This window comes from Tachysurus vachellii, chromosome 2 (genome assembly GCF_030014155.1).
Source record: "Tachysurus vachellii isolate PV-2020 chromosome 2, HZAU_Pvac_v1, whole genome shotgun sequence".
Classification (NCBI taxonomy): Eukaryota; Metazoa; Chordata; class Actinopteri; order Siluriformes; family Bagridae; genus Tachysurus; species Tachysurus vachellii.
The window spans coordinates 24,445,993-24,464,177 of NC_083461.1; the positions used below are offsets into that span (position 1 = coordinate 24,445,993).

At 40.0% G+C, this 18,185-nt stretch overlaps 1 long non-coding RNA gene and 1 pseudogene across 1 annotated transcript in view; both read left to right on the top strand.

The window, feature by feature from the left end:
• Positions 1-18,185, top strand: part of LOC132860318 (uncharacterized) — a 50,850-nt gene that overhangs the window by 29,507 nt on the left and 3,158 nt on the right. The gene's annotated exons all lie outside the window — the stretch shown is intronic.
• Positions 13,122-13,213, top strand: LOC132842064 (U6 spliceosomal RNA; annotated as a pseudogene).

The window sequence follows — 18,185 nt, forward strand, 5'->3', positions numbered from 1 at the left end:
AATACTTTTATTGTGCCGTGCCAGTCAACATAACTTTGCTTAAATGTGTTTAAATGTGATTTCACTGACTGGAATAACAGTGAGGCATCGTAGTCAATGCTCATTTCCTTAACACTGATTTACATGTTACCAAGAATCAGAGATGTGTCCCTGATTTGACCGGAGTCAGTGGGTGACATGCTTCCTGTGGGTTTGTCCCTTTCCGGTCCATACCAGTCTGACTGGAGCGAGACTATGTGATAAACAGCTAGCCTTCCTTTAGACTAGTGATGTCGAGCATGTTAACACAGCCTCATTACACAAAATCTACTCCCTTGGGTTGAACTTGAAAAACAACGCTGGTCCACTGAAAACCAGTCAAAGAGAAACAACTCTTTGACTCAAAGAGAGTAAACCCTTTTTGGAAGGCAGAGAAAAGGTTGTTGGCATTGGTGACTTCAGATTACAAAATAAGCAGAATAAAATATAAAATTCTTGCACAAACATATGCTTTGGTTTAAGAGAAAATTGATAAGTAACAATAAGCAACAAAAAAGACAGTAACAATTAGTAGTAGTAGTAGTAGTAGTAGTAGTAGTAGTAGTAGTAGCTTTTATTGCCACTGGTCACAGGTACCAGCGAAATTAGCCATCAACCTGTCTATACATACAATATGACAAGAAAAGAATCTTTAAGCAAATTTTATCTTGATTTTAAGTAAATTATATTACGCTCACATTTATTTATTTACACCAGGGAGTATTCATTTAAACTACTAATAATAAGATAATAAACTACTGAGATAATGAATAACTAAATACTAACTGAAATAAGAATAACTTCTTTTTCACCCCTCCTAACCACAAGGGGCAGTGTGGATACTTTCTAGTGTACAATTAGGTCACAAAGTGAAAAATACAAAAGTATCGCAAGAAATGCTGTCATACAGCCACAATGTATAAAAAACATCTTTAAGGACTGTGTATTTTACATCAAATTTTAATGTTTTCTGTTAAAGATTCAAGTGTTTTTTCCTTGTTAGCACCGCTAGCCTTATTACAGATGTATATAATATGTATATAACTACATATACCTATGTATCACAGGTGACGGAAATATTGGGTGACGTCGGTTGAGTCAGACCTGCAAAGTGGTGCATTTTAACACTGGGGTATGCTAAGGTCTGCTAGTTTCATATATGCTAATCTCATTTTTTATAATTACTTATGAATCTAGAAGGACTGACAGTTTCATAGATGTTTTAAACACTCTGATATTAGCTGACACACTTTGTGAGAGCTGCCCCCTTCCTAACATGTCACATTAGTAATATTTTGGACAGTGTTTACAGTGGTGGAAAGCTACACTGATGCAGTGCCTTCTCTTTCTGCCAAGGGAAATCAGAATATTTTTCAGATTATATTTCAACTTTTTGAAAAAGTTTTTTTCTTTTTAGAATAAGGTCAAATAGGCCTGTTTAAACAGTGATTAAAATGTGCTTTGTTTTTCGATCATCTTAAGTTAAGTGGGGCTGCCTTGCCATACCATGCACCTCACAGTACTGGGCCTGCTACATTAATCAGATTCAACACAATAATGAGGCTGGACTTGGTTTCCTTCCATTCACTTATTCTCCCTGCTGTTTTTGTGCTTCCTTTCCCAATTGGAAAGAGATAATCCCCACAGATGCCTCCCTTGCTGGCTGGGGAGCAGTTTGGTGGGTCACAAAGGGAGCATTCTGCTACATGACAGTCAGAGATCAATTATGATGTCAGACAGCTCTGCTTATCAAGTTCAATTCAATTCAATTTATTTGTTAGCACTTTAAACAATTTTCCCATTGTCTAAAAGCAGCTTTACAAAAGTAAAGGTATCAAGTATCAAGTGGGCTTAGACTAACCACAGCTCAGCAGGAGAGTCTGTACCTTGACATGGTGACCCATATCTGGGAATGTTTTGGCAAGTTTTAGGTGATCCTGATTGCTAATGCTAAATCATCTCACCATTGATTGAGGTTCTCTTTGGTAAACCCAGTTTGCAAGGGTGCGTTGGACCATACCTGGCCTTATCATTTTCTCAAGTCTATTTTCACTAATTCTGCCCATTTGGCATAGAATTCAGTGACTAGCCCACAAGGTCCTATGACCTCAACCTGTCCAGTAAGATCTTGCTTCCCTCTGCTGCTTTCACTAGTGGTCAGAATACCCTAGCAGACTCCTGACTGAGCAGATCTGCTCTTCCAAATGATCAAAGAGATCTGTCATGTGAAGTGTTGACTAAGGACTACAACCTAACAGAACAGGAAATACTTGTGAATGCAATAGCCCCAGCACACTGGCCTCATGTGTCTTTAGTAGAAGCTTTTCTGTCAAGGGTACCTCATCCACTGGCGCAGTGCTTGATACCTGAAATACTCCCTATGCTTTGGGGTACTAGTGACAGTGGTACGTTCCCATCTATGCTAAATGTGTTTGTGGACACCATTTCAAAGTGAGGAAGGAGTGAGGAGCCCCCATCCAGCAAAATTAACCATGAATTGTCCAGTGTTGAAGCTCTTGATGGGCAATAGTTCTTTTAAGGTACCCCAGTAATTGGCTAAAAAAATCAGTCAAGCAAAAGAGTTGGGGAACTGTATGCTCTGGTGATAAGCTTGCTGTATGCCAAGGCATTATTACCTTGTTATCCTGGAAAGAGATTGGGGAGCTTTCTCGTCTAAACAGGTTGTGGTTGACGTCATCAACGTTGCATCTACTGTACTTATATTTATAAGTGCTTAAGTATCACATGCAAAGAAACTACACAAAAATTGATTATGCTAATTTAAGCAGATTTAGTCTTGAATTATGTTTTAAAACTGGTTGTGACCTCCAGACATATACTTGCACCTTTACAGCCTGCTGTAGGCTGAGCTATCCTCAGGTGGGGCTTAGTCTATCAGGTGCAGCTAAAGCATGTCAAATGCACTAGGCTTGATCTGGCCCTTGAACCAAATACCAGAAACAAAGAGCCTGGCTTTGGGGATTACAGGAAAAAATGTATATAAAGTTAGACAGCATTGGAAAGTGAGCTTTTCATGGCAAATGAGCTGGAACCAATCCATACTATTTCCGTAACATCATGCATTTTAACTTTATTATCATTTTATATGAAATAAATCCCAGATAATGATTACTCCAAAGGTTCCAGATATGGAAAGTCCAGAACAAGGTTTCTACAAAGGTGCCCTCAACAGGAAAGAGTGGCCCGTTAGTTAGCCTGCAGCTTAGCCCCAGGATATTCCTTTTTTTCAGTGACTTTTCAGTGGCCCTTCCATTGTCGTGCATCAACAAGTCCAAAACCCTGGGGGGTAACATGGCTTGTTGGGACAACCTCCATTGTACTTCTAGGGCTAGGGAGGATTCCACTCCAACCCTCCTCCTTAGCCAAGTTACCTTAGTGCTGAAGAGCAGAAATGTCTATTGTCTTTGGTCAACAATGACAACAAAAAACAATAATACTAAGACTTGCCCACCAGAGTATCCACCCATTAGAGACAATGCTGCCACTAAAGCCAGTGTGCCTGGCCTGACACTCATGAGGACCCAACCCTTGGCTCCCTGTAGACTCAAGAATGCCTAACTTTTCTTCCTGGTGCAGCTTGTGGACTATTAAACACAATACAAGGGGTTACACAAATAGAACTTTCATCATACATAGCTGAATAAATGGACAACTTTCAACTATTTCAATAAAAACCCAGAATGCAATTACTAACAAAAGATCATCCCATGGTAAATGGTTACCAATGGAGTGCTGCTCAAACACTTGCATGTGAAGATATAACATTCAATGCTAATAATCTCATTTTGAAATTATTTATAGTCAGGTCTATTTCTTTCACACACAAACATAGTCTTCTTTCATTATTATTCTAAAGAAACTGACATACTGAATGATGATGAAAACATGAGTCATGTTTCATTGATTTCACTGAAACTCCAGCAAGTGCTTGTTGTTAAAAGACATACACACAGGTATATGTGATGTTGGGGTGGATTCTTGTTAAATGGGGACCACATGGCCAAGATCACAGGGGGTATCTGTGTTATATCATACTGACTGACAGCTGGGTGTGGGCACACCCTCGGGCAGCTTAATAACAAACCATCCACTCGGCCACCCACTCGACCCTCCCCAAGCTCACCATCTTGAAGCACCTATATTATGCTGTCAGGAAAGGGGCTAATGAATGAGCAAAGTTCCGGGATCATGGGCTATTTTGGGATTTTGAAGTGTAAGAGTGGTCACAGGTGAGTGGTTGAGACAAACATACTCTGGCATGGTGCTCTGATTCAAAACCAACAGATTTGTTCCATTCATATGAAATCCACTTTTATTTCATTTGATACGAATGAATTCTCTTGCAATGTTGTCTTGTTATAGTTATGCTAGATCCAAGATAAATCCTAGATGTAAGTATGGTACTTATCAAAACATTAGTCTCTGCTTGGAAAATGCTACACACTACAACCAGATGTTAGTGTTTACCATACTCTTTGGCTGAAGTTTGTATTAATAGAACCTATGTCATCAGTGCTTTCTGATTCCTGGAGATAATGTAATGCTAATCATTCAATTTTTTTTTTTACAATGGCATGCTTCAATACTGAAACTTTCTAGTTGACATAGATCATGAAAATATATCATGACAATATACAGTTTGTTTAACCACAGCAGCGACCACCGTCTCTATATATGGCATATTCAATATTGTACCAGGACCGCATAATATATAGTTCAAGCATCTGCATTACACCACAGAATTGGGGTGTATGTAGAGGGTGGACTTTTACCATAAATAAAGTTTCATTTAGAATCATAAAGATGGGGATGTAGTAGCTTAGTGGTTAAGGTGCTGGAACACTGCTCAGAAGGTTGTGAGTTCAATTCCCAGGTTTGCAAACTGTTGCAGTACAGGAAAACACAAAAAATTGTGGGACATGCTGTTATAGGGGAATAATCTACTTTGGGGTGGTAATAGAAACCTGCTGGTGTTTATATATCATTTGGAAATATAACTAATTACTTGCATAATAATTATTATTATAAATATTCAGCTATAGCTATAATATCTATCACATAACAAATGTATTAGTACCATGAAGGCTTTTGTACATAAAACAGGGTTGCAGTGACATGGCATACAGAAATATATTAAGAGGTGGAGAATTTGTAATTTTATGCTGAAGATTCTAAGAACTCGAACACATGCATCGGGATTTAAGTGAAATTTGTAAAATGTATAGCACTAGCTTTAAATCTTTCAACAGAGCAAAGTGAATGTTTGGTGCGGGCCAGACACTAATCCTAAGCATACTTCCTAAAGCAATCAAACTGTAAACAGATTTTAAACGCTGCTGCTTTATTTCACCCTGTCTCCGGCCACAAACAGAACCAAAACAAATTAATCACTTAATGCGTCCCACACCAGGGTTGAATCACCAATTACTTTGCATGTCTCAAGCACTTGCCACTGATTAGTAAATATCCTCCAGGTTAAAAAAAGTAACTGATAACTGATTCGATTGTTTTACTTTGACTTCCAATAAGAATATCAGTGTCCCAGTTTGAGCAACCCGTTGTGTACTAAAAATGTTTTATCAATATTCAACCAAACTGTTGAGCTTGACAACAACAGCAACGACAAAAGCAGCAGGCAGAGGAACACAAAGAAACAATGGGCAATGTTCCTAAAGAAACGTTTGCCGTTGCCCTTTCAAATAGCTCAATATTTGGGTGCAGAGAGGAAGTAAAAGAGACACAGGGAAGATGACAGTGCAGACCAATCTCACAGCACACATATGGCAGCAATTGAGAGGACAAAGGTCTGCCTGACCCTCTGCAATTTGGATGTAACCCATGTTTGGCTTTTCTTTTAATAGCTCAGATTGCCCTGTTTAGACTAAAAATAAACAATCCAATTCAGAATTGTCCCGAGCTACTATTTCAAGATCAAGAACTTTGGCCCTGGCCAGAATCTGTAGAGGTGCCCATGTGTGGTGGCCTGTAAAGAGAACCAACAAAACACCATATTAAAACACACACGATGTGCTTCTGCTTGGAGCATCTGCATTTCTGTGACTCATAGTCTCATGTGAAGGTCACATGTTTACTCTAAAACTCTGCACTCAGCCTTGCTTGTACTGTTGATGTATTCATAAAGATCTTCTTGTGTCATCCAAAAGCTCTTATTCACAATATTGTACTTTTTTCACACCTGTATAATGTAATGATCGCACTATCACGTCTCACCCAAAAGAGGTGGGCTCTCTTTTTGAGTTTCTCTATGTTTCTTCCCTTGTGTCTTCTCAAAGACTTTTTCCTTGCCATATTCATTAGGAATCTAAATATAAATCCATATTTCCTTAACGCTGCTTCGTGACCAGTTTAGATCAGTTTTCAAGTTGGATTACAGTTTCAAGAGAAACAAACCTTATGCCTGAATACCCTTCATTCCTGAAAACCCTTCTCTTGTTTGAATGAAATTTGCAGTCAGACCTCACTTGAATCTGTTCCAGAGCACTGGCCAGTAGTCCAGCACAGATGTTCAAATAAGCCCAAGAACAACAAGGAGAGACTTTTTACACCTGGCAACTCTCACCACAAAAGCTAGAATAGCAGGACTTGCAAGGTTGTCTCGGCTTGACCTTTAACCCGTAGTGATGTCAATGTATTCCTTGGCCAATTGGAGCCTTCAGCCCTACCCTTGACTTTGTCGAGTCCAGACATGAAGACAAATGATTCTATCAGATTAAATGTTTTTTAATGACATGTGGAAAAAGCCAGTGTGGACCTTGCTTGAAGCCATATGTAGACTTTCTCTGATAATCTTTTCTAATGAGCTCTAATTTGTAGCCCGTCTATGAACACGCTCTGCTTCACAGGGGCCTGGGTGGAATCTGTGTTGTTTGTTTCTCCAGATGCACTACTTAAAATGACAGTAAGGCTCTGGGGTGAATAAAGAAGGTTTTGCATTGTTGCTTGTGACCAAACATGTTCCACCTGCAGCATCTGCAACGACACACAGTCAAAGACCAGGATAAAACAAGACTTAGTGAACTTACTTCATTTTCAATTCAGTTCAATTTTCTATAAAGCATTTAAAAACAGACATTGTCACAAAGCGGCTTTACAGAAACCAAGATTAAAGAGCAAGCCTGAGGTGACAGCAAAAAAACTCAATGAGATGACATGTGGAAGAAACTTTGAGAAGAACCAGACTCAAAAGGAAAACGAGCATCTTTTGGGAGACCCTATACATGACGATATACGGGTTTAAAAGAGTGCAGCCACACAGTACTACATGTGTTCTGGATGTTCATTCTGAGCATATTGGAAATTAATCTGAGGATAACTACAGGCTAGTGTGCTTTACGATTACAGCAGCTGTGATATAAGAGAGAAAGTTTGTTCTGAAGAAGATTTCTTTAGGGTATCAGTCTGGCATCAGAAATTAACAGCCACAGAAAGTAAAAAAAAAAAGCTCCAAGCAGAAGGAAAGCATCAGGATGAATCAGGATAAGAGAACAGTTGGCATAACATCAGATAACGCAGGAGCATGACATGATTATTCAGTGTACTGTTACTCTACAGTAAAGGTAAAACATTGTAAAAGTAACAACCAAATTTATAAAAAAAATTAAATAAAATTAACAACCATCATATAAGAAAGACCACTTTGTGCTATCTTACAATCTAGTGTGTGAATTTGCGTGTGTGTGTTCCTGTAAAATGTTGAATATTTACACATCTGTGCAAAAAAAACAATGTTCAAAAAATGGCCCATAAGATTAACACCGACACACAAAAGAGGCTTCAGACAATCCGACGAGGTTAAGTGATGCTCCTACACACAGATAGACACTGTCCTCCAGTGGTGACTCTTCATCAAAGAGACTCAGGTGAAGGGGGTTTGGCTCTCAGACCTCACCTGTGATCGCTCAGGCATGGCTGCATTACTGGGAGGATGAAGAGGACAGGATAAAGCCTCTGGCAATGGAGTGACCTCGTCACTCAGCTTGGCCCTTGTCTATGAACAGGACTCTCTCTGAACCAACAAAGCATCCACATGCCACTTGAAAGAAGGTTTGTTCTTCCTGACAGAGCTCAATTGAAGATAATTGTCCCTTTCAGATCAGCACAACCAATGTGATCTTCCATGCATTGAAATTTAAGGAATGACGGATGAAGTGCACTCCCTACTTTTCCCCACACTTTACAAGAAGTGCTTTCTTTAACCCCAGTAACCTAAGCTACTAAATTGTTTTATGTACAGGTGTTGAAATATTATTATAATTGGCTACACAATAAACTGGCAATATGGAAGATGCACACAAAGCACCAAACACTTTTAGCATTAATCACAGCACTCAGTGTGATTGGTTGGACTTGTGTTAACGATTATCACCAAACTGTTTGACGTCACCCAGATGGAGAGATTTTCCTGCTCAGATTTCCTCTACCAGTGCACACACACACACACACACACACACACACACACACACACACACACACACACACACCTGCAGCTGCCCCTATAATAAACTCCCAATGGCAGTCCGTTAACAGGCCAGCTGTACATCAACAACAGAACCATCTGTGAAATTAGCATGTTACAAGGCCTGTTATGTGTGCGTGTATCATATCATACACGCACACACAAACAGCTAAAATCAAGCTACACAAATGAATGTTATGTTAACCGAATCTTTTCTTGTTGCGAAAACCTTTCCAGAAATTCTCCTCTTCAACGATTCATGAGTGTCAGTGCATCCATGTGTGTCCTAAAATGCTGAGTTCCATCCCCTCCATCATGTGGTGACAATGTGTGCTCTCTGGTGGAAGTCTGTGTGTGGAGGAAGCGGGTTGTAGCCCCAAGCGCCTCGACCCAGGGAGGAATGTTTATCGTGTCCAGCGTCTTTGATCTCACCCAGTTAATCACTTCCTGCACACTGTATGTGAACTGCTGCACCACCGCAGAGGGGAAGCAGGGGGACGCCATTTGATGCGGTTTCTCCTGCACTACCTCCTACAAGTCATTAGATGGAGGCCGGATAGATAAGGCGGATAGATGCCGTGGGCTCAGAGTACTGGGACTGCTCTCTTCAAGTTCTCCAGCGTTCAAGAGTCACTAATTACCATGAGGCACAGCCTCACATCTCCATACGAGCATCAAGGATCTTGCTGTGAGGTGCAGACTATGCAACACTATGCAACTCTGGTTCACAGTCTAGTTGTAGTGCTGCAGCACAGAGCCTCACTGTCGTCTGACAAAACAAGGAAATGTCTAGTTGTCTACTTGGACTCCTCACAACCATAAACTCCAGAGATAAGACGAGTCTGAGCTTCATGTCTTCACCTACCAGGTATGGGTCATGTTGTTAACTGGCTCTCACCGGGTCTATAATGAGACAATAATGTCAGTCATAAAACACATTCTTGAAAACTAAAGGTCAGAGCAGCCACTGCCCCAGTTTTTTGTTTTCTTTTACCTCCTTAGGTGTTAATGGGAAAGACTGTTGCTTGACACTTGACACTCCCTTAGCGTTTCTGGCATCAAGGCAAACACTGCTCCCTAAACAAACCAATGGTACATGACAAATCTTCTCAGGGAATTAAAGGGCAAGCCTCATTTTACACCTGGAATACAACAAAAGAGGCATAAGGAGGGAAACCAGAATGGTCCGTAAAAGGACTTTTTTGGGTTTTTTAAATGCAAATATCAATTAACATCTAATAAAACACAACACCATGAATGAGAGATATCCATCCATCCTATTCCTGTACTGCTTATCCAACGCAGAGTCACGGGGAACCTGCAGCTTATCCAAGGGTACTTGGAGCACAAGATGGGAGACACCCTAGGTGGGGTGCCAACCCATTACAGGGCTCTGTTCAAAAAGGGTGAAGAAAAGAAGGAATTAAACCTTCCTTGTTTCTCCAACTTTGGAGGGGTGAAATGTGCATACAGTATGTGATTCTTCCTCAAACAGATGCCACAATGTTGAACGCACATCAGTGTCTGGAAAAGGCCTTGTTTGCCCCTTAAGTCCTTGAGACACCCAAACCTGTTCCAGCATGACACTGCTCCTGTCCACAATGCAAGCTCCATGCAGACATTGTGTACAAAGATTCAACTTCCCTGCTAAAAAAAAACAGCATTGCTGGTCCAGCATAAGGTATGTTTTGCATGCTGGGACCAGCTTAGGTGCTGGTATGGTGGTATGCTGGTCCAGCATTAGGTGCTGGTTGCTGGTGTGCTGGCCGACCAACCTGGGATGCTGGTGTGCTGGCCGACCAGCCTGGGATGGTGGTATGCTGGTCCAGCATTAGGTGCTGGTTGCTGGTGTGCTGGCCGACCAGCCTGGGATGGTGGTGTGCTGGTCAACTTATGTTGTCTTTTGGATGCTAATATAATCCCAGCAAGACCACAACAAAACCCATTTGTTACATATCACATTTCTTAATGCATATTCATAGTTAAATAAAGACCAAGACAATTTTCTAGAGAATTGTAATTCACTTTTTAATAAAGAAAAACATTCATTTTTGGTCTTAGCTTCCACTCTCGCTTATTTCAACTACTTATTTTAAGTAGTATGTGGTGGCGATGACCATGTTTTTTTAAGAGGTGCCACCCGAAGTCATTTGCCTTTAGGCAACTCCTGCTCTATATCTTCTTTATTCTCTGAAAAATTATAGAAACAAAATAAGAAACAAAACTATACATCACTTTGTGCCCTGAAGAAGTCTTAATTCCATCGTACCGAATAAACCTGAGTTTGGTCAAACATGTCGTAATTAAAGTCCTTAATATCGCTAGTTGAAACAACTGCCGTGCAGCCGTCATCCAGGTACCTCACGTATGCAAACATTCTGATTCCCAGTGATCAACAGATTCGTCGTGTAGAAGCGGAAGAATCGTGTATTTACCCCAAAATAAAATCCTAATTACCGTGAAAAACAAGATTATCTGGAACACGTGCACTTATACTAATTTCGATAAACACTGTAAGGTATATAATGTAGTCGAAAACATTGCGAGATTTATTTTTGGAAAGTGCAGGAACTACTTTTACCTTCGTGAACATAGTTGCTTTAAAGGTTGCATAGCAACGCTGATGCTGGGTAATATCTCTTCACATTACCGCTTTACTAAAAAACAAACAAACAAACAACTTAACTACCTCTTAATTGAGACAAATGGATTATATATATATATATATATATATATATATATATATATATATATATATATATATATATATCTTTCAAAAACCATCATTCTGTATGATTTATGTGCTGCTTCCCTCTGTGACCCCGGGAAGTCAACATTTGTTGGTATTACTATATTTAATTTGTGGAGACACTTTAATCCCTAACGAACGATTTTTAAATGTTTTTATTCTTTGTTATTCAAAGTTTTTGAGCTTCGTCATTTCAGTTCTTTATTCAAAAGAGGGAGCAAAAGAAATAACACACTTATAATTAAATATATTCCATTATATTGTGTTTTAATCTTATATTAATCTGTTACATAGAAACATACACAAGCAAAAATAAAGGTTGTTCCCATAAAGCTCATTCCAGCAAGATCATACTGGTTAACCAGCTACACCAGCCCTGTTTTGCTTGATAACACCATGACTATGCTGGCCACCCAGCTATACCAGCACTATACCAGCACTGACCAGCATTATACCAGCACTATACCAGCATGAACCAGTAAAAACCAGCCTGGACCAGCATGGAATTCATGCTGGTTTATGCTGGATTTTTCAGCAGGGTTAGTATTTTAAATTCTTGGAATTTAAGTGTCCTGCACAGAGCACTAACCACATCCCCATTTAACATCTTTGGAATGAACTGTTAAAGCAACTGCACCCCAGACCTCCTAACCTACTCCTGCACCCAACTTTACTAATGATTTTGTATGAGAAGGACTACAAAATCCTCAAACCATTCTCTAAAATATGCTGTAAAGTCTTTCCAAAAGAGTGGATGCTGTTAGCAAACTCTGGAACGGGATCTTCAACAAGTATATTAAACTCATGTTAGTCTTCATCCTCCTGGAATTCTCCTCCACCTATTCTACTTTCAGAGCCTTTCACTGATGCTGATCAATAGATCAATTAATAAAATTATAATATAACAATGTATTAGCTTAGTGACAAAGTGCACACACACAGCAGTGAACACACACACCGTGAACACACACCCAGACAGTGGGCAGCCATTTATGCTGCGGCGCCCTGGGAGCAGCTGAAAGGGGATTCGGTGCCTTGCTTAAGGGCACCTCAGTCGTGGTATTGCCGGCCCAAGATTCAAACCCACAACTTTAGGGTTAGGAGTCAAACTCTCTAACCATTAGGCCATGACTTCCCCAAAGGTTTACTTTTGTTTGGGAGATGGGATGAAACCTGGAGGCAACGGGGAGAACACTCACTGAGATTCCAGAATTTTCTTTGATGTAATCTGAGCTCAGGAACAAACCATTAACCCTGGGAGTTATAAGGAAGCAGTACCATCCTTTGATTGCATCATCTGATTATAGAAACCATGTATGTGTAACCACAATAAGTCTATCTTATAAATATCTGTAATCTAATTGCAGTTACCTTTACACAGATAATTACAACAATGAATGATAGTAAACTACATGACAGCTGTTACTATGCCTGACATAACATATTAGAATATCAGGTGTGAGTGGTTTGGATCCAATTTTGGCATGCATTATCATTGGTGATAGATTATACTTTCATCAATTTTACAGTGTGGTGTGAATTTAGCTCATTTTTCCAGGTAACAAATCATAAATCAACTGAACCTAAATAAACCTGCCCTTAAATGACATGAGGATTGTACTCCTTCAGGGCAGTTGCCAAGGTGTGAGCTGGTATTGTACTGTGGCATGCCGGTGGGTGTAACTGGTGAGAGCTTTACAAGGAATTTTTCTTAAACACGCATAGCTTTATACCTGGATAGGCACCTAGTGCAAGGCCAGATAGAGGCTGTGCAACAGTCTCTATCTGGCCTTGCACTAGGTGCCTATCCAGGTTCTAAACCTGTCAACAGATACAGGACTAAATCCTGTCTTTACAGCTCTTTCCACAGAGACAAATGACTGATTGTAACAATACAGAGAAGATTAGCATGGCCCCTGCACCAGGATGACATGCAAAATCATATTTTTAAGAGATGTGGTGGCCTACAGGTTAAGGTGTTGGACTACTGACCAGAAAGGTCATGAGTTTGAATCCCAGGTCCACCAAGCTGCCATTGCTGGGCCCCTGATAAAAATGTAAATGATTGTTTTTACAACTACTTATTTTCTAAAAACAAATGATCTCATTCCTTACATGAAATTGTTCCGATTCTGGAGTTGAGGTGGCTCATGGTGAGTACTCTCACACTCAGGGCCAATTGTGCGGTCCAAGTTTAGTTAACAACCTTCAAGGCACCAGCACGTATACGCCCCCCTGAAATCGGATCTCAAACGCGGAATCCTGTCGACTTCGCCTGCTTGTTGTTGAAATCTGCAGAAAATAGCTCACCGGTAGGCACGGACAAGAGTAAAAAGGTCATATTCATTGTACTGCTGCACAACAGGACCCAAAGCTCCTTGTGAAACATGAACTTGGAAGGGCTCCGTTCATATGTTACACTGAGTATATATACTCATGATTAAACACCAAAATGAAAGAAGTACACACTGCCATATTGGCTATATTACAACATCTCATCATCTATTGGTCATCCTTGAGTCTCTCACGGTCTCATCTCCAGCACATACTGACCCTCTAATATTTTGTAAAAACAATCTCTGATCAGAAGAATTTTAATCCTTTATTATATACATATACATTACAGCACAATGAAATTATTTTTTTCCCGAAATATATTAATTTTGGAAGTACATGATACAGCACCCCTGGAGCAGTGAGCATTAAGGACCTTGCACAATGGACCAACAGTGGAAGCTTGGCAGTGCTGGGGCTTGAACCCTGATCCCCTAACCAATAACCCAGAGCCCTACTGAAAAAGCCACACCTACTTTATAGCATAGTTTCTCCTTTAAAATTTTCCATCGGTTTCAAGAGTACCCATAGTTTTTATACCCGCATTGGGTGCATCACTCCACTCACCTGTGCTCACAACATAAACTTCCACTTCTTAGTTTGACACTGTTACTACAGTAGAGATAGTGTACATGGCAAAAAATACTTTTCAGGAATATAACTTATAATCTGAAAGCTCAGCAGATGAAGATGAAAAGGAAGAAGTTTGCCAGTTTTACCCAAAGCACCTTTAAAGGTAATGTACAAATCAGTGTGAGGTAGCTAGCCAGCTAGCTGGTATGCTATGAAAGTGAGTGTGGCTTCTTCAGGGGCTGTTTCTGCTAGTGGAGCTAAAGTTAACAGACCATTTGTCTGTATGGCATAATATTAATTTCTTGTTTATAGAACTATTACAATCTCATGCAATGTTGCTCAATTGTTCAAAGCTAACTTTTTATTGCTCCACCCCCTTTCCCATCCTCACTTAAAAAAAAGCTCTTGTCTCCCTACAAATGTAAATGAAGGGTTTTGTTTGACTTTTGGATTTTTATTTGAAACACAACGTAACATTTAGTAATCCGAAGGCTGTCGTGTGAGAGCAGGCCCAGGCTTACTGCCAGTTAACAGTTTGGCCACTGTTATCATGGTATATTGTGTCAGAACTCTTACGAAGAACAGGTTAAAGTTTCTCATATCACTCTCTCAGCAATGCCTTCCAGCATTTTTTTTTTAAAACTGAATTGGCACAAACTGCCTTCCTGCCAGACCACATTCTCTGAGTACGGGTCATCTAACCAGCCCTGGGATTCTGCAGTGAACTCCTGGGCATGGGGAGGGAGTTGGGGGGTCTGGGGGAATTAAATATTAAAGGCTTGTTTTTTTTTGCACCTTGAAAAATAAATAAATAAATAATTAAGACTAATGTTCCATTAGACTGTAGATGACTTGCCGACATTCTCAAATGATCCCAAAGCGTAGGTTGAAAGGAAGCGGTAGCTTTATAGTATTTCTTTCTTTCATTAATGACATCCAACAAATTGCTGCTGTTCAATAAAATTCCTAGGAAGTTTGCTTAAAATGAGGTTTTTGCGTTCTAGGTTTACTGCAGCTGAGCAGAATTCCAATATAAAACATATTAGATTTGCAAGGTGCCTAACAAAACATCCAGTCAATATTACTACATGCAAACAAAACACATGCAGTTAGGTTCCTCTCATCTGGCACTGTGTGTACATGCCTGTTGCGCAGGGTTGCGTGACTGCAGAGAATGTGTGTAAAGGTTCCTGTCCTGCCGCAGGCTAGAGGCGCACCAAGATCTGCTTCTCACTTTTAATCCTTCAAACTCTTTTAAGAAAGACTCCTATGAAAAAAAATAGTAAAAACAAACGAAAAAAAGATATCCGAGCGTTGACGTGAGTCTCGAGTGCTGCCTGTCTGCATGCTGAAGTGTTAGTGGGTCGACGCAGGAACGTGAACTGTGCAACAGATAACGGTTTGGTCAAATGTTTGGTGGTAGTGAAGCTGAAAAATGGTGGAGAAGTGAAAACAGACACTAACATTTTAAGTGTAGAATCGATTTTTTTTTAAAAATCCCATTGTGAGTGGGTGGTTAAGTGGTTTTCTTCAGCAACTGTTTACATGCAGGTTTTGTTGTGAGTCAGAACAGACATGCTGCTCCTGGCGGTAATGCTGGAAGATCACAGACTGCTGATTCATTCTGTTGAAATGCAGATCTTGACTTGAAATCTTTTATGTGTATATATATATATATATATATATATATATATATATATATATATATATATATATATATATATATATATATTTATGCACACACACACACATAAATCGGAATGTGAATACATAAAAACATAACATAAAAAACATAAAAAACCCTCTTAGCCATCATTTGCTCAAGACTCTCCAAGGACCCTGAGTATGTATACATACAACTGCCACTGAGACAAAGGGGAGTACCTTGTGAAGGTTAGGAGTGTGTGTGTGTGTGTGTGTGTGTGTGCGCGTTTCTGTCTGTCAGAAAAGCTAAGCAGGAAGGGAGGGACGGGTGGGAAACGTGGGGAACCCTGCTGTTTTCCCGTCCCAGGTGGAGCGTTTCAGGCTGGAGAGGTGTGGAGGGGGTGGTGGATGGGAGGTGATGGGTAGGGCTTGACCCCTGCTGGGCCACTGAGACCTCCCTCACCTGTTGCGCTCGTGTCTGAACAGGCAGGACTCAGGGCTCATTGTGTTCAAAAGCTCTGCCTCTCACCAGGCCCCAAACTCCCAGAAGTCCTTGCTTCTGATCTCCACAGTTCCAAGCACCTCACACCCAAAACAATACGTATGGCAATAAAAAAAAACTCCCATCTGGCTGCCTTGACTGGGTGCCAGACAAATCGAAGGCTGGGAGAAAAAAGAGAGGGAAGAAAGGATAGACAGAGAACGAGAGCGTCTGTCACTTGATCTTGGTGCAAATGCAAAACACAGGTTTATGTAATTGGCTGTTTATATAACTGTCTGTATTGGTTTTATGCTCCAAATATCAGTATCTGTATTTAAAACCAAAGTGGGTGTGGCCTACACTGTAAGTTTTTTTTTGAGTAAAATTAAGTATGAACCCTACCACCAGAAAACCCTGGAGCTAGAAATGCTGTCGCTGTCAGACTGGTCTTGTTGCACATTAATTATTTTTTGTCTGTACCAAATTTTTATTTCTTTTTCCAAAATATAAAAACTATTATCCTAATTTAAAACACATCAACAGGCAGGTACTAAGGATGAATAAATGGAAATGCATGAAACACATGACTGGTGTGTTTCTTAGTGGCTGCATGAAAGTAAAATCTTACAAGACTTTTCTGGAACGTCTAGCAAATTCCTATTCTAGATACAACCGTCTGACAAAAAAAAAACAAAAAAACCCAAAACCAACCAAAAAAAAAAAGTCGCACCTACTATTCATATGTGTATGTATGTGTGTGTGTGTTTGTGTGTGTGTGATACAGATATAAGTCACAGCTCAACAAGCCTTTAGAATAAGTAGAACACAATGTATGCAATGTAAACCTCTTGCAACCACACAAGGAAAAAAAAAAAAAAACACGGGTTAACGTCAGCAAGCCAAAAAAAAAAAAAGGTCAGAGGAGTTTATATTATTTGGAAACCACATGCCTGGTTTCCATTTCAATTCATTTCATTTAAAATCTCCAATAATCATTTTGTATTTTTGAAACACTAAAATCTGACAGAAACACTTGGAACACTAAAATTTTAAATCGTTACTTCCAAATCCGGTTGTTGACAATCAGGACAATCAATTTGAGTCAATGAGAACAAGTGTATTGGTGATGGATGAGTGTACCAGGGGGTAACCCCACCCTTCATTTACCTGTGATCTGCTTAGGTGGAGGACTCAGCTGTTATGGCATTTCAGGTGCTTTAGGATTGGCCATTGTGTTCCTCCACTGTATGCATGTGACAGCAAAGTGGTTCTTTAGGAGACATAAATAAGGAAGGCTTTTGTTTGTGGGAACCGGCCTCAGGTGCAGGAGACCTTTAACCCTTACAGCTTGCAGGTGGAACAAAAGGCCCTTAAGGATGAGACAAATTCTCTTGAGAAAACCCACCTAAAGAGCTGTGGGAATTGGCCACAGAATCACTTTAAAACATGCAAAAAAAACAAAAAAAACCAAAAAAAAACTTTGCTGTTAATCAGTCAGTTAATCATAGTTCCTTTGTGGCTTTTTTTGGAAAAGCAACCACGCTGTCTGTTACGACATGGACTATTTATTTATTTATTTATTTATTATTTTTTTAAGTGATGATTTCTTAACACTTTGCATGTTAAGGCGCATGAGAATATGTGAGCGACATTCATCATGCGTACAGCCATGAGTCATACTTTTGTTTTATTTCATCAGCCTTCAAAGAAGCGCTTATAAAACATCAACACCAGCGAATCTCAGTTTTGCAGACTGTTGACTGATCAGGTATGTCCTCCATGATGATTTCTCAAAGAAGGCCCATCCTTCATCCTAGTCAGTAAAGACTGAACCTGACTCAGTGACAGGTAACTTCTTCTTGATGAGTGGAGATGCACAATGCCTCCTC